Below are 12,206 nucleotides of genomic sequence, written 5' to 3'. Positions count from 1 at the left end.
GGAGATGTCGGCTAACTCTAAGCAAAGCAATAATATGGATACAAAAGAGGAGGAGATTGTGGTGAGCAGAGAAAGAGTGAAGACACGAAGACCTTCCCATGACACATCTGATGATGAGAGGAAGTCTTCAGTCAACAGGACAAAACCACCAGTCCAGAAGAAAGAAGAAGTAGAGGAGAACGTGGTGAGGAGAGAAGGAGCGAAGAGACTAAGACCTTCCCATGACACATCTGATGATGAGAGGAAGTCTTCAGTCAACAGGACAAAACAACCTGTCCAGAAGAAAGAAGAAGAAGTGGAAGAAAAGGAGAAGATAGAAAGTCAGAAGATGGGAGCCAAGAAGAGAGGAGCCATCTTCATCTCATCAGGGGACAAAAAGGAGAAGAAAAGAAGAAGAATTACATTAGGACAGAAACCCATGGATCTAAAGCAGAAGGCTGAAGAAGCTGAAGGAAGCAGCGGTGTTCGGCCAACTAGCTCCAAAAGCACAGTCTCTGATACCATCAAGAGGAGATTATTATTCCATCAAGTGCTTGGCCGGGGATGCTATGGAACGGTCCTGCTGGCGGAAGATTCATCTACCCGCAAACATTTTGCTGTTAAGATCATCGGCAAAAGAGCCCTGCTTGCTGACGGTGATGAGCGTGTGATGGTGGAGCGACGGGTTTTACAGCTGGCATCTGGGAGCCCCTTCCTTGTCCACGCAGACTTTGCATTCCAGACCAAGGTACAGTATTGATTGCTCGATATTAGGAAATGTCACACGTACCACACACTGCTCTGCCTCATGGACCCCACTGATATCATCTTCTTACATCTCAATGTAGCATGTCCCAAGGTAACCGCAGACAATAAGATGAATGTGATGACTATACACATGGGATATTGTGGCCCCTACTGTAGTCAATAACATTTATGGCGGGGCTTGGTACATTGGGAATCATTTATTAAAACAGCCTTTTTACTTATCCCAGCCAATCACAGAACAGCTTTTACTTTTCCAGGTCAGTTAAAACAACCTTAGCTGAGCTCTAATTGGTTAGTATGGGCAACTAGTTTTCTAGTGAGCAGATTTATTAATGAGGCCCAATGTACCCCGCTCTATAAATGATTGAAAATATTAGATGTCATCATAGAGGTCAATGAACTGTAGAAAATCACTTGCCCGGACCTCATGTGTCTAATTGGGTGACTGGTAATATTTGTATCATTTACAGCATTAGCTGGGCATTATCTTGTTCGTAGGCATCATCGCCATGTAGTAGTCTCTAGCTCATTTCTTTGACACTGTAGAATTTTACATATTATTATCTTGTATAGACATGGGATTTCAGAATAGATTAAATGTATTTGTTATTTTTTGTTATTTCCTGGATGACATTGTATTTTGTGTATACCATGTGGGGGGACCCTGTGTACACTATATGTCAGGGCTATTGACTTTTGTGCACTTTATATACAATTTGAAAATGTGTTAATATTTTTGTATACAAGTATTATCTGTATCTTAAAGTTTTTTTTAATTAATGTTGGGACATTTTTATGCACGTGCATCTACTTGTTTTTCATTGCCATGTTTTCTATGTATAAATATACTGGAATAAAGTACAAAATCCACTGTCTTGGAGTGAAATTTCTTCTAACCTCACCAAGTAATGAAAAAGATGGTATCATATTGACCAGGGGCGAGGTGGGCCAGAGGGGCACATGCCCTCCAGTCCGGTGGCCAAGCAGCTGCTTCTTTACAGACTGCAGGGCGGCCCTGTATCTTTCATTGTGTACATGTGCCAGCTGGGCATCTGCAGCCCAGAACAGCCGGCACAGGCCACGTTCTTATGCCTGCCGGAGAGAAGCTTCAGCCGCTGAGCAGTACGAGAGGGCAGACATCTTTGATTCTTGTAAAGCCACGACCCCACTATCAGTATTTGGTCAGTATTCGGTCAGTATTTTTTCACAGGAGTGGGAGACAAAACCAGGAGTTGGTGATAAATGCAGAATTGGTGACTTGTTTCTATTATACCTTTTCTCTGATTGTTACTGACCTGGTTTTGGTTCCCACTCCTGAGAAAATATACTGACCAAATACTGATAGTGGGGCCGTGGCCTTAGCCTGAGCTCCGGATAGTGGTCAGGACAGGAGATTTATACTTTTTGTAGAGTGTGGAAGTGGCAGGATGCTGCTCACCTCCTGACAAGTCCAGGGCCAGATCCTGAATGTTTTCTATGGTCGCTCTGCTGAGGATCAGAAAGATTTATTGTAGCAGATGGACCCTTCAAGCAGGTTGGGGTCGTGCTGTCAGTGTGAGATCATCGGCTCTCGATCTGTATGAATGTTCAAATCACATCGGACCTGAGATAGAGACACTTCAGACCTTACTATACAGACCCCTGCCCCAGACTGATCCTGCACCAGCTACAGGTCCAGAGCCGGCATAACCACCCATTGCACCAGGGCAAGTGCCAGGGCCCTGGGCAAGAGGGGGGGGGGGCACTCACAGTTGGGGACACTGGAACGCTATTGGGCCTGTGAGTTGGGGGGGCCCGGTGTAACCACCCCCCCCCGTGCTTTACGGTGTTTGAAATACTCACCTCTCGTCATACCCTGCTGGCCGCAGGTCCAGTCTCCTCTGCGTCTTCTGACTCTGTGACGTCTCAGTGTTGAAGAGACAGGACCTGTAGCCAGCAGGGTATGAGGAGAGGTGAGTATTTTATTTATTTTTTTATGTATGGAGCCCATTCTCTATGGAGCATTATATGGGGCCCATTCTCTATGGAGCATTATATGGGGCCCATTCTCTATGGAGCATTATATGGGGCCCATTCTCTATGGAGCATTATATGGGGCCCATTCTCTATGGAGCATTATATGGGGCCCATTATTCTGTATGGCATATTACATGACGCCCATTATTCTGCATGGAGTAATATATGGGGTCAATTATGGTGTAATGAGCATTATATGGGGTTCATTATTCTGCATAGAGCATTATATGGGGCCTATTATTCTGTATGGAACATTATATGGGGTCCATTATTCAGTATGGAGCCCATTCTGTATAGAGGACTATGTGGTGCCCATAATACTGTATGGAGGACTATGTAGTGCCCATAATACTGTTTGGAGGACTATAATGTACAGTCTAAAATGAAAACTTTTGAATCCCCCCTTGACACGCCCCATGCACTGTGAGGATTCGCCGGTTTCTGAGCTATTATAGAATTTACAATAGATATCACTCATGAAATGTAAGAAGTACCGTATTTTTCGGACTATAAGATGCACCGGACCATAAGACGCACCTAGGTTTTAGAGGAGGAAAATAATAAAAAAAAAATTTAAGCCAAAAATGTGTTCATGATGCACTTTTAAGGGGGAGGGGGTCTTCTGCTGACACTGGTATAGGGGTAATGTCCCCCAATTCTGACAATATCCCCCATCCTGGTATATATGCCCCCCCTTTTATACGTGGTCCCCATCCCCATCCTGGTATGCATGGCACCCCTCATCCCTATCCCGGTATGCATGGCACCCCTCATCCCTATCCCGGTATGCATGGCACCCCTCATCCCTATCCCGGTATGCATGGCACCCCTCATCCCTATCCCGGTATGCATGGCACCCCTCATCCCTATCCCGGTATGCATGGCACCCCTCATCCCTGTCCCGGTATGCATGGCACCCCTCATCCTTACCCTGTGTGACAGTGTCACTGGTTTTATATGTGAGGGGAGGTATGTGTCACTCAGGATGCTCTCCTGTGTGAACTAAGACCGACTTTATTTTTCTGCCAGCGTGTTATATGCTGGTAGGCTTACTTTGTTAAAGGGTGTGCGGTTTTATGGGAATGGCAAAGAGGGCGGGACGCCATTCCCCCTACCTCCCCTCAGGGTGTGGCTGAGCAATGTGTAAAAGCTCAGTCCCTTTTTTTTTTTCTCTGGAGTGTGGTCTGGGAGATGGAAGTCTCCAGACAGTATTGTGGAAGCTGCAGAGCTTTTCACATGGACTTTAGCAGTGCAGTTTATGCTACCGAGAGCGGGCGGAACCCGCTCATCTATGGACTGAGTTATACTTTGTTTTGTTTTTTTCGTTTAACCCAGAGGGGTCATGTTTGTTTTTCCTGTGAAACCTGCATGAGTTTATGGCTGATATTAAACCAGCAGAAAGGAAAACCTGAGAACGTGTGTCCTGAGTCTGCCTCCAGGAGAGCCGAGCGAGTCGACTTGCCACACCTGGTATAGTGGTATGCATGGCACCCCTCATCCCTGTCCTGGTATGCATGGCACCCCTCATCCCTGTCCTGGTATGGATGGCACCTCTAATCCCCATCATGCTGCACATGGCCCCCTCAGCGTTACCCTGGTATGTATGGCCCCCTCAGCGTTACCCTGGTATGTATGGCCCCCTCAGCGTTACCCTGGTATGTATGGCCCCCTCAGCGTTACCCTGGTATGCATGGTCCCCCTAATCCTTATCCTGGTATGCATGGTCCCCCTAATCCTTATCCTGGTATGCATGGTCCCCCTAATCCTTATCCTGGTATGCATGGTCCCCCTAATCCTTATCCTGGTATGCATGGTCCCCCTAATCCTTATCCTGGTATGCATGGTCCCCCTAATCCCCATCATGCTGCACATAAAAAAAACAAAAACCACTGATACTCACCTTTCTTCTCTCCTCCAGCGCTGCGTCCTGTCTGCCCGCACTGATCTCTCCATGTGAGCCGCGCATGACATCACTGCCATGCGTGGCTCACAAGGAGAGATCAGCTGCCAGAAGTCACTGCTCCCCATGCCGGGACTGTGTGCGCGGGGAGCAGTGACTTCACTCTCCTTCATAGCCGGCACACAGCGTAGCTAACATTTTGGAGGGAAAAAAGTGCGTCTTTATAGTCCGAAAAATACGGTAAGTGAAATCTTTGGCATTGTACTATATCTATATTTCTCCGCCTTATCTGTGCATCATGAATTGTGGTATGTGTTAAAGGGGCCCACTGAGACTCTTTTGAGCCTACGAAAACCTGGAGCCGGCCCTGTACAGGACATCACAGATTATATCTATACTGCCATCTATACAATGTGATGTCTGGTAGTCGGTGCAGGATCAGTCCAGGGCATATATGATCTAATGTCAGTGCACAATAAAGTACATACTGTACATTGCTGACATACTGTGACTACAGACATCAGATCTTATACAGTATATATATGCTGTATGTATATACATGTATATGACTGTAGATACCACCAAAATGGAACAATAGGTGCTTATTGATGCTAAAATAAATATTGCAAAAATTAAAAGACAATTCTACAGAGTATAACATTGGAGGACCCCAAGTCACCAACACATGAGTATCACATATATAGAGACAGTAGTGAATATATATATATATACTAGATGGTGTGCGGATTCAAACGCATCGGGTATTCTAGAATATGAATGCGGTACACCGGGCGCAATCAGCACAGCGGTGTTTAAATTTGGCGCCAATATCGCTTATTGGTCCCGGCCGCGACCAATCAGCGAATTGTATTAGTGAGGACCGGGGAGCGGCGCTGCGGGAGATGACCGGCTGCTCGCAGCAGAAGTATCCCGACCGGCGGCGCCGCTCCTCCCTTCACACTTACCGTCGGGAGATCAGCGGTCCTAGCCGCTGATCTCCCGACGGTAGCCGCATGGAGGTCAGCGGCGCCGCCGGTCATCTCCCGGCTGCATCCCTGCTGACCTCCGTGCGGCAGATGAGCCGCTAACGGCCGCCATCTTTTTTCTGAAATCCCGCGTCGCTGATTGGCCGCGGCCGGACCAATCAGCGACGCGGGATTTTCTGGACAGACAGACAGACGGGATAAGACAATTATATATATTAGATATATGCCTATAACTTGCCAAAAAAAATCCTAATGATTGCACGCATATGTAGCACAATGTGAATGTTAATCTATATAGTTGACAATAACCAAGGGGAAATGTAAGTGTCTTTAGAACTACTAAGAAGATAGCTTCTTACACTCACAAGCCCAAGTGAGTACACATATATAGTATATAATATTAAACTCTGTAAAGAATCTCCTATAAAATAATACATTCAAAATGGAAGAGCAGTAGTTACAAGGCAACTTAAATGTCCAAGTGAGTAAATGTGGGATGTGGTCCTATGTGCACCAATGTACCTTTCGTCCTTGCTTCATCAGGGTCCCCCAAAACATCCATTTTGGATGTTTTATTTTATAGGAGATTCCTTATAGAGCTTAATATTATATACTATATATGAGTACCCACTTGGGCTTGTGAGTCTATTGTGGTATAGCGACAAGCTCGGCTGTATGCGTAGGTAAAATACAAGATACTGTCTCTTTAAATTCTCAGGTTAGTTTATTTAGCAGTCATAAACTACCCTTGAGTCCATAAATAAAAACACAGCCCATTCAGCTAAAGAGACAAAACAAAATGCTAAACTTTCAGAACTTTCAGCAGAGTCCTTATCTCGGCCAAGGTCTGGCCACTCACAATTAGCTACACACAGGTTCATCACAGCATGTGCTAGCTCCTTCCTAGAACAAAGTTTCCCCAGGTACTGAACACACCTGAGTGTCAGGGCTGACTATTTAAAGCCCAGACACTCCCCTGATTGGAATGAAGGTGGATAACGTTCCTCCCTACACTTTCATTATCCACTGAAAACATTCCATTGTAAATGTGGTTCTATTAACTCTCTGCACCTACTGCATGAGAACTTGCATGTTTTCACATCACTGAGTCTAAGAGTCTCAGCGACACATACCTCCCTTCTGACACACTACCAGAGACTTTGTCACACTATGAAGATATCCTTTTAGTAGTTCTACAGACGCTTACATTTCCCCTTAGTTAATGTCAATTATATAGATTAACATTCACATTGTGCTACGTATCTGTGCAATCACTAGGATTTTTTATTTTTGGCAACCATATTATAAATATATATATATATACACACACACAAACACACACACACACACACACACACACACACACACACACACACACACACACACACACACACACACACACACACACACACACACTAGCTATTGAACCTGTTCTACGCCCGGGTGGCGAGCATTTTTATTGGTATATGGTCTCCCATGCTGGTATGTGCTGCCCCCCACTGGTATTTGTGCTGCCCCCATCCTGTCCCCTCTCCCCAATCCGGGTATGCATGGCACCCCCTCATCCCAATCCGGTATGCATGGCACCCCATCTCTCATCCTGGTATGTATGGCACCGATCATTCCCAAACCTGGTATGTATGGCACTCAATCCCTCTTCCTGATGTGCATGGCACCCCATCCCTCATCTTGGTATTTATGGCACACCTCATCCCTATCCTGTTATGTATGTTACCCCTCATCCTGGTATGCATGGCAACCCATCCCTCATCCTGGTATGCATGGTACCCCTCATTCCTATTCTGGTATTTATGGTACCCCTCATCTTGGTATACATGGCACCCCTCATCCCAATCCGGGTATGTATGGCACCCCTCATCCCCCAATCCTGGTATGTATGGCCTCCTCATCCCCCATCCTGGTATGCATGGCTCTCTCATCCCCAATCCTGGTATGCATGACTCTCTCATCCCCAATCCTGGTATGTATGGCCTCCTCATCCCCCAATCCTGGTATGCATGGTCCCCTCATCCCCCAATCCTGGTATGCATGGTCCCCTCATCCCCCAATCCTGGTATGCATGGTCCCCTCATCCCCCAATCCTGGTATGCATGGTACCCCTCATCCCTATTCTGGTATGCATGGAACCCCACTTTCCTATCCTGGTATGCATGGCACCCCTCACCCCCCAATCCTGGTATGTATGGCACCCCTCACCCCCCAATCCTGGTTTTCATGGTTCAGTCACCCCCCAAATCCTGGTATGCATTGTACCCCTCATCCCCCAATCCTGGTATGCATGGTCCCCTCACACCCCTTTCCTGGTATGTATGGTACCCCTCATACCCCTTTCCTGGTATGTATGGTACCCGTCACACCCCATTCCTGGTATGTATGGCACCCCTCATCCCTTTCACGGTGCACACATACAAAAAAATAAACACATACTCACCTTTCTTCCCTGTGCTCCAGTGCTACTGTATCCTGTTCTGCCGGGGGAGCAGTGCGGCGCCAGAATACGCACGTGCCCATACCGTGCTGTTCAACGGCATTTTGCTGAAGACACACTGCAAATATGTCTTCAGTAAAATGGCGCCGGATAGAGTTATGCACATGTGCCGATTCCAACACCTTCACTCCTGCCCTGGTCTCCGGCGAGAAGAGAAGCACCGCTGCAACGCTCCTCCCGGTCAGGTAAGTATGGCGCCGGAGATCGCGGTATGTGTTCAGTGTCTACGCATACCGCAATCTCCGGCGCCATACACTCCTCTTACCTGTAACGTAATAGGTTCTTCTGTCTAGAGCCAGACTGCGCAGGCATGTAGCACTTGCCAAGTCTTTAAAGGCTTCAGACAGAGGGAGGCTTGTAGCATTATATTATATATACAGTACAGACCAAAAGTTTATTTAAAGATTTTTCTGCATTTTCATGACTATGAAAATTGTACATTCACACTAAAGGCATCAAAAGTATGAATTAACACATGTGGAATTATATACTTAACAAAAAAGTGTGAAACAACTGAAAATATTATATTATATTCTAGGTTCTTTCAAGTAGCCACCTTTTGCTTTGATGACTGCTTTGCACACTCTTGGCATTCTCTTGATGAGCTTCAAGAGGTACAGTAGTCACGGGAAATGGTCTTCTAACAATCTTGAAGGAGTTCCCAGAGATGCTTAGCACTTGTTGGCCCTTTTGCCTTCACTCTGCGGTCCAGCTCACCCCAAACCATCTCGATTGGGTTCAGGTCTGGTGACTGTGGAGGCCAGGTCATCTGGCGTAGCACCCCATCACTCTCCTCCTTGGTCAAATAGCCCTTACACAGCCTGGAGGTGTGTTTGGGGTCATTGTCCTGTTGAAAAATAAATGATGGTCCAACTAAACGCAAACCGGTTGGAATAGCATGCCGCTGCAAGATGCTGTGGTAGCCATGCTGGTTCAGTATGCCTTCAATTTTGAATAAATCCCCAACAGTGTCACCAGCAAAGCACCCCCACACCATCACACCTCCTCCTCCATGCTTCACGGTGGGAACCAGGCATGTAGAGTCCATCCGTTCACCTTTTCTGCGTCGCACAAAGTCACAGTGGTTGGAACAAAAGATCTCAAATTTGGACTTATCAGTAGTGTTGAGCGATACCTTCCGATATCAGGAAATATCGTATCGGATTGGATCGGACCGATACCCAAAAAGTATCGAATATCGCCGATTCCGATACCGGAAACCAATGCAAGTCAATGGGACACAAATATCGGAATGAAAATAAACCCTTTCTTTCCTTGTAGGTTAATTCTACATGAAGTAAAACAACTAAGAATAATGTAGAATGTATTACGCGAAAAGCCGGCAATTCAGCAGCGGCATACACCTTTACCCGACAATTTACAACAGAAAAAATAGAGCTTCACACATAGATTAGATAGATAGAAACATGTCAGTCACATATATATGGAGTACAGTGACAGTGTTGCTTACTGTACTTGTCATTTAGTGTAAAGGATTTATTTTAAAAAATAATAGTGTTTTCATGCACCGTCTCTTTAAAAAAGTCGGCCGGCAATTCAGCAGCGGTACCCGACAATTTGTAACAGACAGAATAGAGCTTCACACATAGATTAGATAGATAGAAACATGTCAGTCACATATATATGAAGTACAGTGACAGTGTTGATTACTGTACTTGTCATTTAGTGTTAAAATAAAGGATTTATTTAAAAAAAAATTGGCGTGGGGTTCCCCTTAATTTTAGTCTCTAGCGGAGGTTAAGCAGACGGCTGGGGCAGATGTTTGAAGCCTGGGAAGGGGGTAATACCCACGGAGCTTCCCAGGCTACTAATATGAGCCCCCAGCTGAATACCTAGCCTTTACTAGCTATTAAAATGGGGGACCCCCTCAAAAAAATGACGTGGGGTCCCCCCTAATTTAATAGCTAGCAAAGGCTAGGCAGACAGCTGGGGGCTGATATTAATATCGCAGGAAGGGTGCCATGAATATTGGCCCCCTCCCAGGCTAGAAACACCAGCCGACAGCCGCCCCAGAAATGGCGCATCCATAGGATGCGCCAATTCTGGCACTTAGCCTCGCTCTTCCCACTGCCCTGTAGCGGTGGCAGTGGAGTAATAGGGTTGGGGTTGATGTCAGCTTATAATGCCAGCTGACATCAAGCCCAGGTTAGTAATGGAGAGGCGTCTATAAGACACCCCCATTACTAACCCCATAGTCAAAGTTAAAAAAAAAAACACAAACACCCAGAATAAAGTCCTTTAATTGAAATAAGCACACAATTCTTTATTGTTCTAAATTAAACTCTACTTACCATCACGCCCATTCCAGCTGAAGCCAACGATCTCCTGCAGTAAAAAAAAATAATAAAGCAACCTCATCCTTACCTTTCCATGGTTCCCAGGACAGCTTCAGCTCTGCTACATCGAGATGACAGGCTGGACCGCAGCAGAACGCTGCCATCCAGCCTGTCATCCCGCAGACACTGAGAAGCGCAGGCATGCTTGCGCTCTTCAGTGTCTCTCTGTGACGGCATCCAGATGAGCCGAGGTCATGTCCAATGAACTCAGCTCACCTCATGCACGTCACTGACAGCGTGGGAGAATTCTCCTGCACTCAGCGCTTCAGCGTGAGAATTTTCCCACGCTGTCAGTGACGTGCATGAGGTGAGCTGAGTTCATTGGACATGACCTCACCTCATTCACGTCACTGACAGCGTGGGAAAATTCTCAGCTGAAGCGCTGAGTGCAGGAGAATTTTCCCACGCTGTCAGTGACGTGCATGAGGTGAGCTGAGTTCATTGGACATGACCTTGGCTCATCTTTATGCCGTCACAGAGAGACACTGAGGAGCGCAAGCATGCCTGCGCTTCTCAGTGTCTGCGGGATGAGTAAGTATAGTTTAATTTAGAACAATAAAGAATTGTGTGTTTATTTCAATTAAAGGACTTTTTTCTGGGTGTTGTGTTTTTTTTAAATACTTTACTAGAAATTCATGGTGGTCATGTCTAATATTGGCGTGACCCCATGAATTTCGGGCTTAGGGCCAGCTGATAATGCCAAGCTGGCCCTAACCCCTTTATTACCCAGTGAGCCACCACACCAGGGCCCTGGATGAGTTGGGTACAGCGCCAGAAGATGGCGCTTCTATGAACGCGCCATTTTCCGGGGTGGCTGTGGACTGCAATTTGCAGCGGGGGGGGGGGGGGGGGCAGAAAGCTTGGGCCTCCCTGCGCTGCGGATTCCAGCCCCCAGCTGCATAGTTGTACCTGGCTGGACACAAAAATAGGGCGAAGCCCCACGTATTTTTTTTTTTAATTATTTCATGAAATTCATGAAATAATTAAGAAAAAAAGGGCTTCCCTATATTGTTGTGTCCCGCCAGGTACAAATAGGCAGCTGGTGGTTGGGGGCAGCCCGTTCCTGCCTGCTGTACCTGACTGGACACAAATATAGGGCGAAGCCCCACATCATTTTTTTTTTAATAATTTCATGAATTTCCTGAAATAATTAAAAAAAATTGACGTGGAGCTTCGCACTATATTTGTGTCCAGCCAGGTACAGCAGGCAGGAACGGGCTGCCCCCAACCACCAGCTGCCTATTTGTACCTGGCCGGACACAACAATATAGGGAAGCCCTTTTTTTCTTTATTATTTCATGAATTTCTTGAAATAATTTAAAAAAACAATACGTGGGGCTTCTCCCTATTTGTGTGTCCAGCCAGGTACAACTAGGCAGCTGGGGGCAGGAATCTGCAGCGCAGGGAGGCCCAAGCTTTCTGCCCCCCCCGGTGCAAATTGCAGTCCGCAGCCGCCCTGGAAAATGGCGCGTTCATAGAAGCTGGATGCTGTACCTGGCTGGCATACAAAAATATGGCAAAGCCCACGTCAAAATTTTTGGGAAAAATTAATTAAAAAATAAATAATAATTTAGGGACTGCATCTTTATTAACTCCTCAAATGTCATTTAGTGTTAAAATAAAGGATTTATTTAAAATAAAATTGGCGTGGGATCCCCCATAATTTTAGGCTCTAGCGGAGGTTAAGCAGA

The 12,206-nt window shown here is 46.2% G+C and overlaps 1 long non-coding RNA gene across 2 annotated transcripts in view; it reads right to left on the bottom strand.

The window, feature by feature from the left end:
- The window catches only part of LOC141206951 (uncharacterized), a 44,811-nt gene that overhangs the window by 20,447 nt on the left and 12,158 nt on the right, over positions 1-12,206 (bottom strand). The window contains exon 1 of one of the 2 annotated variants that reach the window (XR_012277436.1): positions 6,523-6,591. The exons of the other annotated variant lie outside the window; for it this stretch is intronic. This is a non-coding gene — a long non-coding RNA (uncharacterized lncRNA). Of the gene's footprint in view, positions 1-6,522; positions 6,592-12,206 lie in introns of those variants that run through there. 2 annotated transcript variants of the gene reach the window in all.

This window comes from Phyllobates terribilis, unplaced genomic scaffold, assembly GCF_046119375.1.
Source record: "Phyllobates terribilis strain yellow unplaced genomic scaffold, ASM4611937v1 Scaffold_152__1_contigs__length_4461920, whole genome shotgun sequence".
Classification (NCBI taxonomy): domain Eukaryota; kingdom Metazoa; phylum Chordata; class Amphibia; order Anura; family Dendrobatidae; genus Phyllobates; species Phyllobates terribilis.
Note: the sequence above shows the minus strand (reverse complement) of the source record. Positions and strands in the feature narration are given on the sequence as shown.